Source organism: Oncorhynchus mykiss, chromosome 22 (genome assembly GCF_057628025.1).
Source record: "Oncorhynchus mykiss isolate SJ-2025 chromosome 22, ASM5762802v1, whole genome shotgun sequence".
Classification (NCBI taxonomy): domain Eukaryota; kingdom Metazoa; phylum Chordata; class Actinopteri; order Salmoniformes; family Salmonidae; genus Oncorhynchus; species Oncorhynchus mykiss.
In genome coordinates, this window is record NC_143043.1 from 2,231,030 (window position 1) to 2,247,180 (window position 16,151).

Here is a 16,151-nt window from a genome sequence, read left to right on the forward strand (position 1 = left end):
CCTTTACCCATCCTCCTAAGAGCGCTCTCAACCTCTTCTACTGAGATCTGGGCCTCCATCACGTCTCTAATGTCCTCCGGCAACCGCCGGGACAAGTGTTCTAAAAACACGTTTCCCTGCTCTACATCTATTTCCCTTTCCTTAAATAAACCTCGGAAATGATCAGTTGTCACCCTGACCATTTCCTCTGGTTTACTTACTATACTACCATTTTCTTCCCTAACGCCATGCATTACCCTCCTACTCTGCCTGGCCCTAACCGACTTAAAGAACATAGCGGAACAAGTCTCATTATGTTCTAGAAAGCCACTATGCGCACGCTCCAGGAAAGCTCGAGCCTTCTGCTCCTGCAGCTCCCTGAGCTGCGCCTTTAGGGCTGCGAATCTCTCCCAGTCAATCGACCCGCCGAGGTTGCCCGCCTCGTACTCGAGTTCAATTAACCTTTGGATACGATCCACCTCTCTCCTTTCCTCCCTTTTTTTCCTTTTACAATATCCTATTATAAAAGCCCTAATCCTCACCTTCACTAAATCCCACCACTCTAACACCCCCTCGCACATGGACCTGAGGCCGTCAAGCCTCCGAAAGAAACAAAAAAATGCGTCAACGAAAGCCTGCTCCTCCAGTATACCCCGATCTAACTTCCAGTACCCCCTACCGAAGAGGCAGACTGGCGACCCCACCTGCAGGAACACCCCGTCGTGATCCGTGAAGAACACAGGCAACAGGCGCCCAGACAACTGACCCAAAGACCTGGATATAAAAATGTAGTCGAGCCTCCGCGCAACCCCCCTGGAGTTGCGCCATGTAGGACCGACCATTGCCGGAGTAGTATGCAGGCCACCATCAACCAGACCATGGCAAGCCATTAGCCCGGTGATTGCGCCTGCACTACTATCACCACCTACCCCTAAATCTATATTAAAGTCCCCTCCTATCACCAAGTGCCTATTTGTGACACACAGGGGCGCCAGACAGTCCACCATCTCCCTTCTGTCTGCCGCCACCTGTGGCCCATATACCCCAATTAACCTATACCTAGCTTCTCTATACACTACATCTATCCCCAATACTCTACCCTGCACTATTACAAAAGTGCTCTCTACCTTAACTTCTCTATTACCACACAATATTCCTACTCCTGTTGAGTGCACCCCTCCTATGCCCCAAAAAGATTCCCCCTTATCCCACTCCTTCCTAAATCTAGCCACATCCCCACCATCCCTCAGGTGAACCTCCTGTAAAAAACAGAAATCAAAGCCCACCCCCTCTAAATAACAAAATACCGCCCTCCTTTTAACAAAATCCCTTAACCCTCTAACATTTAAACTAAAAAAAGAAACAGAAGTATTCATTTAATTTTTTACAAAACAAACAGACAAACCCTCAACAAATAAAACCCAAACCAAACAAAAAACAGGAGACTCACCCGATGCTCCCCTGGTCCATCTCCACCGGCGGGGACGTCCTCTTCTCTCCTGACGCCCCCCCGTCCTCCTCCATCTCTCCAACCCAGGATGCAGGCAGTGTGTTAGGCCGAGTGCCCTGCATCCTGGGTTCCCCACCACCACCATCCACCCCCCCCTCCCTGTATGCCTCGGGGCTGAGTGTAGGGGACCCCATCTCCCCAAACAGGAGTTGGAGCGGGGAGACACAACGTCACACAACGTCCCTTCCCCGCTAACTCCTCCACCAATTCTCTTGTCTCTTCCTCGAGGAAGCCTGGCAGGCTGTCCCCCCACTCCCTCCCCCTATCTCCCCCTCCTCCCCCTCCCACCTCCACCCCTCCCTCCGTCCCCGTCACTGTCACCGTTCCTTCTTCCACTCCTTCTCGCACCACTGTCCCACTCTCCCTCTTCTCCGCTCCTTCCCGTTCTTCCGCCTTCTTTTTCTTATCCCCTTCTTTTTCCTTCTTTCCGTCTTCGCTCCTCTTTCTTCTCTCCTCTTCCTTCTTCCCATCCTCTTCCCTTGCCGTCCTTTCCCCTGTGCCATCCGTACAATCCGCACGCGTCCTTTCTTTCCTCCCCCCATCCCCCGCTCCCCCCCCAGCTGCAGACGCGTATGACCTGTGACGAGCCGGGCAATCACGCCACAGGTGTGCTGACGAGCCACACCCGTGGCAAGCCTTGGGCTCGTCACAATCCTTGGCCTCGTGCTCTCCCGACCCACAAAATCAACACTTCTTGGTGTTGCACGAGGCCAGGATATGACCATAGGCCATACAACGCCTGCCAAACCGGAGGCTGACGGGCATAGTATAATGTTCCCCTGTCAGCCCCCAGGGAGAACATTGCCGGGGGATGGAGGTAGCCACCAACACCATTCGGGTCCTCCCTGAGAAGCACCTGGAACCCTCTCCTTCCGTTCCAGAATCCCAGGGAGTCCCTGAGGTGCCTTACTGAGGATACGTTGTCCACATATCTCCCCAGAAAGGCCCTCACCTCCTCATCCTTGACGTGCGGATTGTACATTGTTACGGTGACCACCCTGAAATTGTTCCTTGACAGGCTGGTCACCGCGTAATGGCACAGGGGTCCTTCTTCTTTCTCCGCTCTCACCTTCTTCATCACATCATCATGTTTCTCCTCCAAATGAAACGTAACATCGAAACCCTTCTCCATAGGATTTCCTTGAAGACAGAGCACATCTTTTACCTCCAATTCCAGATAGCCAATCAGCATATTCCTTCCGAAGGTATCTCTTCCCCACGGCTCCTTCTCCTTGTTTCTCCAGGAAAACCTAATGGTATTTGCCAGTCCGATTGATGGTATCGCCCTCGTCTGCTTCTGCTGCTGGTCCATTTTCCAACAAAAAAAGCTCTCTTTTAAAGAAGCCAAAGTAAAGAAAGAAATTGGTTAAATCAACCACCACTTCCTTCAAAACAATTTACTTCCTCCCTCCGGCCTTCCTTCGACCTCTTGGCTCAGGGGCTGTAGGACACCTCGGTGTCAAGCTTGTACTGAGCCAAAAGGCCGAGAAGCGATAACCCACAAATGGAACCCTGAAACCGCCGGACCCCCGGGGGTCTCGACAGACCCCAGCGGGTGGGTTGGCAAAAGCCAGCTCCTCTCTCCCTCCAACCCCCACTCACTCAACCACCCAACCACCCACCCACCCACCCACCCACCCACCGTTTCCCTGGCAACAAACAGGCAGGTGTTTTTTGGAAAAAGTCGCTAATGCGTCTTTAAGTCACTATCCTGGCCCATCTCTGTCAATTTCTCTTGAAACAAGATACCGGGCTCTGCAAGAAGCAAAGCCGCTCCAAAAATACGTGGAACTCGTAAGTGTTCCTCTCCACGGAAGTCTTTAGTAAAAGGCGAAAGGCTTGTGCGTAATGAAGAGAAACCAGAGTCATATGGAAGTCAAGAGGTCGGGGCCCGAGACACACTCTGTGCACTCTAGGCAGGGTTCCCGCGGGTGCTCCCGGAACCCACTCTTCCAAGTTTTGGAGGGCTGTCTGTGGATAAAAAGAAGGTCGCAGACACAGAGAGAGAGAGAGAGAGAGAGAGAGAGAGAGAGAGAGAGAGACAATCCTGGCCCCAATTCTTTTTTTTTTTTAAGTAAAATGGCGGGAAACGGGGGACCCCATTGAAGGGCGCTTCGCCTTTCTTTCAGTTTGAATGTTTCTTTCCTTCTCTTCTTCTGCTAGCTAGCTAGCTAGCTAGCCAGCCAGCTGTTTACATAGCTTTGTGAATTTGCATTTTTCCTTGACAACGGGAGAAAAGTGTTGCACCGTTCCCGGAGGTACTGCAATACCGGGTCGATGCGTGGAGCGGACGGAGCAAGCCCCATTTCCGACTCCCTGTTCGAAAAATCCATTTAATATGTAGTCCCCCGATGGGGGACGTATCAGATATTAAACTGATAAGAACAGATTTTTTTTTTTTAGAAAAATAATTTATTACCAGCTATGCCATTCATACTTTACAAAATCATAATTACAAAAACACCAAACAAAAACAAACCTCAGGGGAGCATCAGCCCTCCCCGTCATTCCTAACCACTACCTTTCCCTATCTCTCCTCTCCTAATCTATCCCCTTATAAATCTCAATCTAACACCCCCAGCCCTAAGCCCCCTTTCCATCTCTCCCGTGCCGCATGTTTCCCCCACTTCCTCTCCTCCCTCTTCATCCTACCTCTTAAATCTCCTTCCACCCTCCTAAATATCCCTTCCACCCCCCAATCTCTCCCTGTCTTTACCAAATTCTGCCTGGCTTCCCACAGCCCCCGTTTAAAGAGGCTCATGAGAAGCCAGAGCAGAAATCTATCCCTATCTGTACCCCTCGCTCTCCCTACACCTCTCTCTAACCTAGCCCATGTCACCACAAAATCCCCTCTTACCAAAACTATCAACACCCGTGCCCTCGCCCATACCACTCCGGCAAAGGCACAGTCCCAAAAAGCATGGCGCAAAGTCTCCCCCCTGCCACAAGCAGCCCTTGGGCAGGTGGGGGATCGCGCCAAGCTATGCCGGTACATGGTGGACCGTACCGGCAGACACTTGTGGAGGCTCAACCAATTCAGGTCCTTGAGCCTGTTGTCCAGGCCCCGCGCCTGCACTCCCTCCCAGACCACCGACGAAATGCCCGCTACAGGCGCAGGACTCCCTGCCTGCCTGACCTCTTCGTACAGGTGCCTGTGGTCTAAACCTACTCGGGCAACTTCAACCTCGGGGTGCGCACGCAACCACTTGGCCGCATGGCCAAAGTGCCACGGCAGCTGTTCCGCCCGAGGACCCGTGTTAGACCACACCATTACGCTTCTCGCTTGGTAGGAGAAGAACACCCGCAGGAGGTAACCGGACGGGTGTATCACCGGATGAGCCAGTTCTGTCAACACAAAGGACACAAAAATTGTGTCCAGCTTGAGGGGGATGTTAGGTACCCCCCTACCTCCCTCCCCGATGGGACAGAGCATGCGTGCCCTGGCGACCCACTCGTACCTGCCACCCCACATGAACTGAAACACGAGCCTCACTAGAGGCCTCCTCAGACAAGCCGGCAATGGGTAGATGTATGCCAAATACAATAGAGATGGCAAAACATCCACCTTTAGGACCAGGACCTTACCTATAAAAGACAAAGACCTAGCCTTCCACATTGCTAGCTTCCTCTGTACCACTGCGGTCCTCATGTTCCAGTTCAGCGTCGCTGAGCCAGAGGTCTCAAAATGGACCCCGAGAATCCTCAGGGCCCCCTCACAGAGAGATAACCCCCCGGGCACATCCGTTCTACCGCGCCATCTTCCGAAAAACTTAACGGAAGACTTTGCATTGTTCAGAACCGCCCCCGACGCTCGGGTGAAATCCCCAATGATGGCAAGGGACCTTGTCAGGCACGAGTCCTTGCATAGGAGCAAGGAAGTGTCGTCGGCGTACTGCGTCATCTTAACACGCAGCCCACCGCTCCCAGGGATCAACAAGCCCTCCACCCCTGTGTCTGCCCTAATGGCAGCCCCCAGAGGCTCCATGTACAGAACGAAGAGGAGTGCCGAGAGCGGGCACCCCTGCCTGACCCCAGACGAGAGGTCAAAAACGTCACCCAAGTGACCGTTTACGCTTACTCGACACCCTGCTCCGACATATAATGTACGGATCCATCCTATATACTTCTCCCCAAACCCTAATCTACCTAATACCCTGAATAGAAAGGATCTATTCACGCGATCAAAGGCTTTCGCCTGATCTAGCGCTGCTACCATTAAAGGCAGACCTCTATCTTCAACCCAGGCGATGGAGTCCCTGATCAACTGAAGGTTCCATCTAATTGAGCGTCCCTCTACCCCGCACGTCTGATCCTCATGGACGACGTAGGGAAGTGCTGTGCGCAACCGGTCCGCTAAGACCTTTGCAAGCAACTTGTAGTCTACACACAGCATGGTCAATGGCCGCCAGTTGCCAAGGTCGGTTGCGTCCCCCTTCTTGTAAAGAAGTGACAGCACACCGACTACCATTGAACCCCCCGGGACACCCGTCTCGAGGATGGCCTTCAAGACTTCGAGTACCACCGGTCCAAGTATACCCCAAAACTTGAGGTAAAACTCCGCCGGCAGCCCATCCATCCCAGGCACCTTCCCTTTTCCCATCCTCCTAAGAGCGCTCTCAACCTCTTCTAGTGAGATCTGGGCCTCCATCACGTCTCTAATGTCCTCCGGCAACCGCCGGGACAAGTGTTCTAAAAACACATTTCCCTGCTCTACATCTATTTCCCTTTCCTTAAATAAACCTCGGAAATGATCAGTTGTCACCCTGACCATCTCCTCTGGTTTACTTACTACACTACCATCTTCTTTTCTAACTCCATGCATTACCTTCCTACTCTGCCTTGCCCTAACTGACTTAAAGAACATAGCGGAACAAGTCTCATTATGTTCTAAAAAGCCACTATGTGCACGCTCCAGGAAAGCTCGAGCCTTCAGCTCCTGCAGCTCCCTGAGCTGCGCCTTCAGGGCTGTGGATTTCTCCCAGTCAATCGAACCACCGAGGTTGCCTGCCTCGTACTCAAGTTCGAGCAACCTTTGGATATGATCCACCTCCCTCCTTTCCTCCCTTTTCTTCCTCTTACCATATCCTACCACTCTAACACCCCCTCACACATGGGCCGGAGGCCTTCAAGCCTCCGAAACACCCCTGTGACAGCATTAACAAACACCTGCTCATCCAGTAAATCCCGATCTAGTTTCCAGTACCCCCTACCGAAGAGGCAGACTGGCGACCCCACCTGCAGGAGCACCCCGTCATGGTCCGAAAAGAAGACAGGCAACAGCCGCCCAGACAACCGACCCAAAGACCTAGATACAAAAATATAGTCGAGCCTCCGCGCAACCCCCCTGGAGTTGCGCCATGTGGGACCGACCATTGCCGGAGTAGTGTGCAGGCCACCATCAACCAGGCCATGGCAAGCCATTAGCCCGGTGATGGCGCCTGCACTACTGTCTCCCCCTATCCCCAAATCTATATTAAAATCACCTCCTATCACTAAGTGCCTATTTGTGACACACAGGGGCGCCAGACAGTCCACCATCTCCCTCCTGTCTGCCGCCACCTGTGGCCCATACACCCCAAATAACCTATATCTAATATCCTTATACGTGACATCTACCCCCAAAACTCTGCCCTGCATTACAAAAAAAGTGCCCTCTATTTTAATCTCCCTATTTCCAAACAAAATACCTACCCCTGTTGAGTGCACCCCTCCTATGCCCCACAATGAAACTCCCTTTACCCACTCCCTCCTAAACCTTTTTACATCCCCTCCATCCCTCAGGTGAACCTCCTGTAAAAAACAAACATCAAAACCCACACCCTCTAAATAACTGAAAACCGCCCTCCTCTTTACAACCTCCCTTAACCCTCTTACATTTAAACTAACAAAAGTAGTCATCTTGTATTTATATATTTTTACATAAAACCAAAACAAAATATCATCACCAAAATACTAAACCCAAATGAAAACAAAACAGGAGGCTCACCTGACGCTCCCCTGGTCCATCTCCACCGGCAGGGACGTCTTCTCACCTGACATCCCCCCGTTTTCCTCCATCTCTCTAACCCAGGATGCAGGCAGTGTGTTACGCCTCTGCATCCTGGGTTCCCCACCTACATCCTCCATTCCTTCCTCTCTGTAGGCTGCTTGGCTGAGAGTAGGAGACCCCACCTCGCCAAAAAGGAGTTGAGATTCCCCCCCAGACAAGCAGCCCTGATCCGCCTCTTGGGAGTCACACTCCATATGAGGGCCTGAGGAGAACAGCGAGGCCAAATTAAACTTTCCCTCCCCCATCAAACGCTTGGCTACCCCCTCCCCTTCCACACCCCCCTCCCTCTCAAAGTCTGCCGAGCCCCTCCTCTTCCCTTTCTTCTTTTTTTTTGGTGTAGGAGGTAACGGGGAGACACCACCCCCCTTCCCCGCTAGCTCCTCCACCATTTCCCTCATTTCGTCCACTCGGTCGCTCGACATTCTGCTTTCTCCCCATTCCTTTACCCCCTCTCCCCCCTCCTCCTCTTCTACAGGTCCCGCCACCGAAACCTTCTCCACCTCCTCGCCCTCCACTTCTGCCTTCTCCGGCACCTCCACTCCTTCGGCCTCCTTTCCCTCCTCTCCTTCCAGTTCCACTACTCCCATTCCATCCTTTTTCTCCACTCTTCCTGCTGCTGCTTTTCTCTCCTCCCTCTTCCGTGTGGCCATTCCCTCTGGTCCTGTGTTAGGGTCTGGGTCTTCTCCTCTTCTTCTTCCCCCATCCCCCGCTCCCCCCCCAGCTGCAGACGCGTATGACCGCTGACGAGCCGGGCAATCCCGCCACAGGTGCGCTGCTGATCCACACCCGTGGCACACCTTCGGCTCGTCACAATCCTTCGCCTCGTGCGCGCTTGATCCACAGAATCTACATTGTCTTATGCTACACGAGGCTAAAGTATGTCCGTAGGCCATACAACGCCTGCAGAAAGGAGGCTGACGGGCATAATATAACGTCCCCCTGTCAGCCCCCAGGGAGAACATAGCTGGGGGATGGAGGTAGCCTCCCAGGCCCTTGGAGTCTTCTCTAAGGAGAGCCTGATAGCTTCTCCTGCCATCCCAGAATCCAAGGGAGTCCTTTAGGTGCCTTGCCGATGAGATGTTGTCCATATATCGACCCAAAAATGCTCTCACCTCCTCGTCTTTCACATGCGGGTTATACATGTTAATGGTCACCACCCTAAAATTGTTCTTTGCCAGACTTGTTACACCATAGTGACACATGGGCTTGGTCTTCTCCACCTCTTTCACCTTCCGCATTATCTCCTGATGCTTTTCCTCGGTGTAAAAGGTGACATCAAAAGCTCCCTCTAATGGGTTTCCCTGGAGACAAAAGACTTCGCTTACCGTGAGCTTAAGCACCCCCATCAGCAGAGTCCTCCCAAAAGTCTCTCTCCCAAACGCCTCCATGTCCTTCTCTTTCCATGCGAAACGCACTGTATTTGCAATCCCCATCCCAGGGATGGACGTGGATGGTGGTTTACGTGCCATCTCCTCCAGGAGAATGGCTCCCTCTATCCGGCTCCGGCTCTCTACAAAGAGAAAAAACAGTGTTTAAACAATTTTTGGCGGGAAAATTATTTATTCCAGAAAATCCTTTATCGCCCTTCTACTTCGACCTCCTGACTCAGCGAGCTCTGGGGCACCTCGGTACCAAGCTTGATCTGAGCCAAAAGGCCGAGAAGCGATAACCCACAAATGGAACCCTGAAACCGCCGGACCCCCGGGGGTCTCGACAGACCCCAGCGGGTGGGTTGGCAAAAGCCAGCTCCTCTCTCCCTCCAACCCCCACTCACTCAACCACCCAACCACCCACCCACCCACCGTTTCCCTGGCAACAAACAGGCAGGTGTTTTTTGGAAAAAGTCGCTAATGCGTCTTTAAGTCACTATCCTGGCCCATCTCTGTCAATTTCTCTTGAAACAAGATACCGGGCTCTGCAAGAAGCAAAGCCGCTCCAAAAATACGTGGAACTCGTAAGTGTTCCTCTCCACGGAAGTCTTTAGTAAAAGGCGAAAGGCTTGTGCGTAATGAAGAGAAACCAGAGTCATATGGAAGTCAAGAGGTCGGGGCCCGAGACACACTCTGTGCACTCTAGGCAGGGTTCCCGCGGGTGCTCCCGGAACCCACTCTTCCAAGTTTTGGAGGGCTGTCTGTGGATAAAAAGAAGGTCGCAGACACAGAGGCACAGGGACAGACAGAGAGAGAGAGACAGAGACAGAGACAGAGACAGAGAGAGAGAGAGAGAGAGAGAGAGAGAGAGAATATCCTGGCCCCAATTCTTTTTTTTTTTTTTAAGTAAAATGGCGGGAAACGGGGGACCCCATTGAAGGGCGCTTCGCCTTTCTTTCAGTTTGAATGTTTCTTTCCTTCTCTTCTTCTGCTAGCTAGCTAGCTAGCTAGCCAGCCAGCTGTTTACATAGCTTTGTGAATTTGCATTTTTCCTTGACAACGGGAGAAAAGTGTTGCACCGTTCCCGGAGGTACTGCAATACCGGGTCGATGCGTGGAGCGGACGGAGCAAGCCCCATTTCCGACTCCCTGTTCGAAAAATCCATTTAATATGTAGTCCCCCGATGGGGGACGTATCAGATATTAAACTGATAAGAACAGATTTTTTTTTTTTTTTTTACAAAATATATTTATTATCTTCAAAAACCAAACAATACACTTTCACAATTCCATCAACTTAAATATCCAAATACACCACACTACAAATAATCATTCCATAACTAATAAACTATTGCCAAATCCAAATTACCAAACAATAATCTTCATTATCCCATTAACTTAAATATCTTCTATCAACCAAACACAAAAAATCAGTCCAAAACTGCTAACTTTTACCCCACCTATTTTACAACAAAAACTCACCCATTGCTCCCCTTCTCTATCCCGTCTAACTCGTCTAACTGTGGCCCTACATTGCTCCCATCTCCCACCGTCCCCCCTCCGCTGAATACAGCAACCACCCCCGGCACCTGCCCCACCCTCAAGTCCATCACCCCCCCCTCCTCCGGACTCCGGACCGGGGACGCTTCATCCCCAAAGAGAAAGTCCGACTCTCCCTCCATCATCCAGCTTTGGGCCATCCCTGGGAGGTCAAGCTCAGCGAGGGGTCTAAAAGATGAGGAAGATGGAGCCCACGAGGGCCCCGCTGCCTCCCCACCCCCTCGCACTGCCCCCCCCCCCTTTTTACCACCCCTCCTCCACCTGCTGTCCACCACCTTCTTTGGCCTCTTGCACGGAGGATCATTCAGAAAAGGACTTCGATATCCAACGTCACACACCGTTCCTTCCTTCTCCTTTGCCTTCCCCATTTCCTTTTCTACCAAATTCCTCACCATCCCTCTCAACTCCTCCAGCCTTTCCTTCGACACTCCACTCCCCTCCCAATTCTTCACCCCCCTTCGCCTTTCCGTCTCTCCTTCCGGTTCCTTCTCCAAACCCTCCTCCACCTCCTTTCTCTCCACTGTTGTCTCCTCTGGTCTCTCGACTCTCCTCACTCTCCTCCATCCTCGTCGCAGTCTTCTTCTTCTTTTTCTTTCCCTTTTCTCCTTCAACCTCCTTCCCAACCTCTATTCCGACTCCTTCTCCTTCCATCCCGGCCACCTCTTCTTCTGTCCCGACCACCTCACCTTCTGTCCCGTCCTCCTCTTCTTCCATCCCGTCCTCTTTCTCTGTCCCAGCTCTCTTCTCCTCTTTTTCTCTTCCACCCTCCGACTCCTTCTGTGCAGTCTTTCCACTCCCATCTTCCGGCTCCTCTCTTCCTCGTCTTCCTCCATCCTCCGCTCTCGCTCCCCCCCCAGCTGCAGACGCGTATGACCCCCTCCGAGCCAGGCAGTCCCGCCACAGGTGCGCTACCGAGCCACACCCGTGGCATGTCCTCGGCTCGACACAGTCCCTAGCCTCGTGCTCACCCGACCCACAGTACCTACACTTCATCTTGCTGCACGAGGCTAGTATATGGCCATAGGCCATACACCGCCTGCAGAACGGAGGCTGACGCGCATAATACAATGTCCCCCTGTCAGCCCCCAGGGAGAACATAGCTGGAGGATGGAGGTACCCTCCTATACCCCCCGGGTCTTCCTTGAGGAGCGCCTGAAAACTTCTCCTCCCGTCCCAAAACCCAATGGTGTCCTTCAGGAGCCTTGCTGAGGAGATGTTGGTCATATATCTCCCCAAGAATGCCCTCACGTCCTCTTCCTTCACATAGGGGTTGTACATCTTGACCGTAACTATCCTAAAATTGTTCTTTGCCAGACTTCTCACCACATAATGGCATATGGGCCTCTCCTTCTCCAGCACTCTCGCCTTCCGCATAATTTCGTCATGCTTTTCCTCTTTGTAGAAAGTGACCTCAAAGGCTCTCTCTGCTGCATTTTCTTGGAGGCAAAAGACATCTTCCACGCCCAGCTTGAGCACCCCAATCAGCAAGGTCCTCCCAAACTCTTCTCTTCCAAAAGGCTCCATGTCCTTTTCACTCCATGCAAATCGCACCGTGTTCGCCAGCCCGACTCCCGGGACTGACACATAAGGAGTCATCCTTTCCTTCTCCTGCTCAAAGGATATAAACCTTTATCGCCCTCCTAGTTCGACCTTTTGACTCAGCGAGCTCTGGGGCACCTCGGTACCAAGCTTGATCTGAGCCAAAAGGCCGAGAAGCGATAACCCACAAATGGAACCCTGAAACCGCCGGACCCCCGGGGGTCTCGACAGACCTCAGCGGGTGGGTTGGCAAAAGCCAGCTCCTCTCTCCCTCCAACCCCCACTCAACCACCCACCCACCGTTTCCCTGGCAACAAACAGGCAGGTGTTTTTTGGAAAAAGTCGCTAATGCGTCACTATCCTGGCCCATCTCTGTCAATTTCTCTTGAAACAAGATACCGGGCTCTGCAAGAAGCAAAGCCGCTCCAAAAATACGTGGAACTCGTAAGTGTTCCTCTCCACGGAAGTCTTTAGTAAAAGGCGAAAGGCTTGTGCGTAATGAAGAGAAACCAGAGTCATATGGAAGTCAAGAGGTCGGGGCCCGAGACACACTCTGTGCACTCTAGGCAGGGTTCCCGCGGGTGCTCCCGGAACCCACTCTTCCAAGTTTTGGAGGGCTGTCTGTGGATAAAAAGAAGGTCGCAGACACAGAGAGAGAGAGAGAGAGAGAGAGAGAGAGAGAGAGAGAGAGAGAGAGACAATCCTGGCCCCAATTCTTTTTTTTTTTTAAGTAAAATGGCGGGAAACGGGGGACCCCATTGAAGGGCGCTTCGCCTTTCTTTCAGTTTGAATGTTTCTTTCCTTCTCTTCTTCTGCTAGCTAGCTAGCTAGCTAGCCAGCTGTTTACATAGCTTTGTGAATTTGCATTTTTCCTTGACAACGGGAGAAAAGTGTTGCACCGTTCCCGGAGGTACTGCAATACCGGGTCGATGCGTGGAGCGGACGGAGCAAGCCCCATTTCCGACTCCCTGTTCGAAAAATCCATTTAATATGTAGTCCCCCGATGGGGGACGTATCAGATATTAAACTGATAAGAACAGATTTTTTAGAAAAATAATTTATTACCATCTATGCCATTCATACTTTACAAAATCATATTTACAAAAACACCAAACAAAAACAAACCTCAGGGGAGCATCATCCCTCCCCGTCATTCCTAACCTCTACCTTTCCCTATCTCTCCGCTCCTAATCTATCCCCTTATAAATCTCAATCTAAAACCCCCAGCCCTAAACCCCCTTTCCATCTCTCCCGTGCCGCATGTTTCCCCCACTTCCTCTCCTCCCTCTTCATCCTACCTCTTAAATCTCCTTCCACCCTCCTAAGTATCCCTTCCACCCCCCAATCTCTCCCTGTCTTTACCAAATTCTGCCTGGCTTCCCACAGCCCCCGTTTAAAGAGGCTTATGAGAAGCCAGAGCAGAAATCTATCCCTATCTGTACCCCTCGCTCTCCCTACACCTCTCTCTAACCTAGCCCATGTCACCACAAAATCCCCTCTTACCAAAACTATCAACACCCGTGCCCTCGCCCATACCACTCCGGCAAAGGCAGAGTCCCAAAAAGCATGGCGCACAGTCTCCTCCCTGCCACAAGCAGCCCTTGGGCAGGTGGGGGATCGCGCCAAGCTATGCCGGTACATGGTGGACCGTACCGGCAGACACTTGTGGAGGCTCAACCAATTCAGGTCCTTGAGCCTGTTGTCCAGGCCCCGCGCCTGCACTCCCTCCCAGACCACTTCCGAGATGCCCGCTACAGGCGCAGGACTCCCTGCCTGCCTGACCTCCTCGTACAGGTGCCTGTGGTCTAAACCTACTTGGGCAACTTCAACCTCGGGGTGTGCACGCAACCACTTGGCCGCATGGCCAAAGTGCCACGGCAGCTGTTCCGCCCGAGGACCCGTGTTAGACCACACCATTACGCTTCTCGCTTGGTAGGAGAAGAACACCCGCAGGAGGTAACCGGACGGGTGTATCACCGGATGAGCCAGTTCTGTCAACACAAAGGACACAAAAATTGTGTCCAGCTTGAGGGGGATGTTGGGTACCCCCCTACCTCCCTCCCCGATGGGACAGAGCATGCGTGCCCTGGCGACCCACTCGTACCTGCCACCCCACATGAACTGAAACACAAGCCTCACTAGAGGCCTCCTCAGACAAGCCGGCAATGGGTAGATGTATGCCAAATACAAAAGAGATGGCAATACATCCACCTTTAGGACCAGGACCTTACCTATAAAAGACAAAGACCTAGCCTTCCACATCACTAGCTTCCTCTGCACCACTGCGATCCTCATGTTCCAGTTCAGCGTCGCTGAGCCGGAGGTCTCAAAATGGACCCCGAGAATCCTCAGGGCCCCCTCACAGAGAGATAACCCCCCGGGCACATCCGTTCTACCGCGCCATCTTCCGAAAAACTTAACGGAAGACTTTGCATTGTTCAGAACCGCCCCCGACGCTCGGGTGAAATCCCCAATGATGGCAAGGGACCTTGTCAGGCACGAGTCCTTGCATAGCAGCAAGGAAGTGTCGTCGGCGTACTGCGTCATCTTAACACGCAGCCCACCGCTTCCAGGGATCAACAAGCCCTCCACCCCTGTGTCTGCCCTAATGGCAGCCCCCAGAGGCTCCATGTACAGAACGAAGAGGAGTGCCGAGAGCGGGCACCCCTGCCTGACCCCAGACGAGAGGTCAAAAACGTCACCCAAGTGACCGTTTACGCTTACTCGACACCCCGCTCCGACATATAATGTACGGATCCATCCTATATACTTCTCCCCAAACCCTAATCTACCTAATACCCTGAATAGAAAGGATCTATTCACGCGATCAAAGGCTTTCGCCTGATCTAGCGCTGCTACCATTTCTTTTTCCTTGGTGTAAGAGGCAGCGGGGAGACACCACCCCCTTTCCCCCCTAGCCCCTCCACCATTTCCCTCATCTCCTCCACTAGGAAGCTCGACCCCCACTCCCCCCTCTCCCCCCCATTCCCCCCTTCCTCCCCCCCCTCCACAGCCCCTGTCACCGGCACCCCCTCCACTGTTTCTCTCTCTCGCTCCCCCACTCCCTTTCTTTCTTTCTTCTTCTTTCCTTTCACTTCTCCAGTGGCTTCCCCTCTTCTTTCTTCTACCGCTCCTTGCACCTCCTCTCTCTGTGCTTTCTTCCCCTCTTGACCCATGCCCTGGTCCAGAGACGTCCCTCCTCTTCCTCCCCCATCCCCTGCTCCTGTTCTCCCCCCAGCTGCAGACGCGTATGACCTGTGACGAACCGGGCACTCCCGCCACAGGTGTGCTGACGAGCCACACCCGTGGCACGCCTTGAGTTCGTCACACTCCCTCGCCTCGTGCTCAGCAGATCCACAAATTCTGCACTTTCTTATGCTGCACGAGGCGAGGATATGACCATAGGCCATACAGCGCCTGCAGAACTGGGGCTGACGTGCATAATACAACGTCCCCCTGTCAGCCCCCAGGGAGAACATCGCAGGAGGATGGAGGTATCCACCCTGTCCCTTTGGGTCCTCCCATAGGAGTGCCTGGAAACATCATCTCCTATTCCAGAACCCCAGGGAGTCCTTCAGGAGCCTTGCTGAGGAGACTTTGTCCATATACCGCCCCAGAAAGCCCCTCACGTCTTCGTCCTTTACATGCGGATTGTACATCGTTACTGTTACTACCCTGAAATTTGTCCTTGCCAGGCTAGTAACATCATAAAGGCACATAGGCCTTTCTCCTTCCACTGCTTTTACTTTCTTCAGTACTTCATCGTGTTTCTCTTCTGTGTATACAGTCACATCAAAAGCCCTCTCCATAGGGTTATTCTGTAGGCATAGGACATCCTTCACCGTCAATTTCAGGATTCCCATAAGGATGGATCTCCCAAATGTCTCTCTCCCAAACGGCTCAACCTCCTTTTCCCTCCACGCAAATCGCAACGTATTTGCCAATCCGACGCCCGGAACTGACCTTTTCTGGGTATTCTCCTCCATTTCTTCAAAAAAGCTCTCTTCAAAAGAAGCCAATGAAAAAAGAAAACGGGAAATATAAACCGTTTCCAAAAAGCGTAACAAAAATTCCTCCCTCCTGCCTTCCTTCGACCTTCTGGCTCAGCGGGCTCTGGGACACCTCGGTGTCAAGCTTGATCTGAG

The 16,151-nt window shown here is 52.5% G+C and overlaps 3 non-coding genes and 3 pseudogenes across 3 annotated transcripts; all 6 read right to left on the minus strand.

Moving 5' to 3' along the window:
• Positions 1 to 3,240: 3,240 nt before the first annotated feature.
• Positions 3,241 to 3,357, minus strand: LOC118964002 (U5 spliceosomal RNA). Its single transcript, XR_005051057.1, has one exon. It is a non-coding gene; the product is annotated as a U5 spliceosomal RNA (small nuclear RNA).
• A 368-nt stretch (positions 3,358 to 3,725) lies between these two features.
• Positions 3,726 to 3,901, minus strand: LOC118943655 (U2 spliceosomal RNA; annotated as a pseudogene).
• Positions 3,902 to 9,449: 5,548 nt separating this feature from the next.
• LOC118961412 (U5 spliceosomal RNA) lies at positions 9,450 to 9,566 on the minus strand. The gene has a single exon (XR_005049061.2). It is a non-coding gene; the product is annotated as a U5 spliceosomal RNA (small nuclear RNA).
• Positions 9,567 to 9,976: 410 nt separating this feature from the next.
• Positions 9,977 to 10,157, minus strand: LOC118961342 (U2 spliceosomal RNA; annotated as a pseudogene).
• A 2,250-nt stretch (positions 10,158 to 12,407) lies between these two features.
• LOC118945572 (U5 spliceosomal RNA) lies at positions 12,408 to 12,524 on the minus strand. The gene has a single exon (XR_005040687.2). It is a non-coding gene; the product is annotated as a U5 spliceosomal RNA (small nuclear RNA).
• Positions 12,525 to 12,894: 370 nt separating this feature from the next.
• On the minus strand, positions 12,895 to 13,064 carry LOC118945535 (U2 spliceosomal RNA; annotated as a pseudogene).
• Positions 13,065 to 16,151: the final 3,087 nt, after the last annotated feature.